The sequence below is a fragment of the Seriola dumerili genome, unplaced genomic scaffold (assembly GCF_002260705.1).
Source record: "Seriola dumerili isolate Sdu_G_001 unplaced genomic scaffold, Sdu_1.0 BDQW01000187.1, whole genome shotgun sequence".
Taxonomy (NCBI): domain Eukaryota; kingdom Metazoa; phylum Chordata; class Actinopteri; order Carangiformes; family Carangidae; genus Seriola; species Seriola dumerili.
Genome location: NW_019174442.1, coordinates 1032796 through 1034594, shown reverse-complemented (window position 1 = coordinate 1034594; position 1799 = coordinate 1032796).

The following is a 1799-nucleotide window of genomic DNA, read 5'->3' as shown; positions in this document are numbered from 1 at the left end:
TAAAATGTGTGTGTACGTGCTTTTTTTCCACGTAAAAAAGGTAAATGAATTTCTATACTTTGTTAAAATCCAGAATCTAATGTAAATGTAAAAAGATCAAACATCCAGGAGAAGCCAAACACATTTAGAATAGAGGGAGGCTTTAATGTTATTCTCTTCTGTAAATAATGGCCATTCATCTCTAGATGAAAGAAAGATTGTTCAGCATACTTGCACCCATACTTGTCCCTTTGACCCTGCAATCGATTTTGGATTTGCCTTCAGTTTGAAGTGGCGCGCCTTTAAAAAAAAAAAAAAGAGCTACAGTATTATGAGTAGAGGTGTAAAGAAATCTTTTGAGGCGGGCAACGTGCAGAAAATTCAATCTTTTTAAGTTGAAGTATGAGTGTGAGGCTTTTCCCATTCTGTCTCTGAAATCTGCGAGGCAGCAACTCACTAGAAGAAATGTCTGTTTTCTTTCAGTTCATCTTCAGAGGTGTAATGACTCTGCTATTGAACAGGCCGACACCTCCGCCTTGCACTCAACATTTATTTATATTTATCAAAGGCTTTATAAGATAAAACCTGACATGAAGGGGACAGAGGACTGAATCAGTGTCAGGTTTTCGGGCAGAGCATCTTTTACATATCCGCACAGTCAGAGGGTGAAAGGTTGAAGGTGAGAGGAAACACAGCTTTGTGGCTTTGTGCATGAATATTTAAATCAACTGTTAAGCATAATAGTGTTGCCACCTGTCTGTTCTTCCTCCCCTTTGCATTTCATCCTCCATCTCAACCTCACCACTCCCGTTTCCTTTCCTTCTTTCCTGTCCTTTTTCCTCCCTTTTTCCTCCATTGACTCACCTCCTTCCCTCCTCTCCTTTCCATCAGTTACATTTTCTCCTGCTTTTCTTTTTCTTGGATCATTCTCATAATTTTTTCTGCCTCTGTCTCCCTTCTTGCCCCTCATCCCTCTCCTCTACTTGTTTTATTGTCCTCTTTTCTATCTTTCATATTCCTCCTCTCAATTTTCCTAATTGTCTTCCAAATTTAATCTTGTTTATCGTGTTTATCTCATCATTTTTCTCAACCTCTTATCATCTTCGCACAGACAATACTATACTTTCTCCTTTGCTCTACAGCTTCTACAACAATTAATATTACATAATGTCTCACATGGTAAATTTTTCATCTGATGCTGAAGTGGCTGCATAATTCACGATCTGTGTAAGAAGTTTGGAACCTTTTTTTCCTGTTAAACTATAAAGAAAAGAGAAAAATGGAGGTGCTGTAGGGGAGGCGGTGGGTTCATTTTACCAGCAGTGATTGCAATTATAATATCACTTTGCATAAAGAAGCTCCAAAATGGCTGGCATGGAAACTACACGAGCAAGGGAAAATAAAATGGTCGACAAACAAAGGGGGAAAAAGCAAAGCGACAGTCTAAGCACAAGCAGTAATTTCATTTCGCTGTGCACAGAAGATGTGTTCCACTCACAGCAACACTTTCTTTTCTGAAAAACTTCACCTCTGCGAGAAGTCACCAAATTACTGCCCATTTTACAACCGCAGCTAAATTAAACCAAATCTCTCCGCTGTGGACTGACGCTTCTTTCATCTGTTTTAAACTCCTTCAGTCACAAACGGAGCAACTGAAATGTTGAAAATAATTTTAGGTTAGTCACTAACTTTATGTGTCTGCAGTTTGGTGCTGAGCAGCGAGTGTACAGTAGATTTATACATATATACTGGGCAGCTTCCAAGTGTGAGTGAAACTACCCTGAATAAAGAAAGGTTTTAAAAAGGTTAAGCAAAACAGC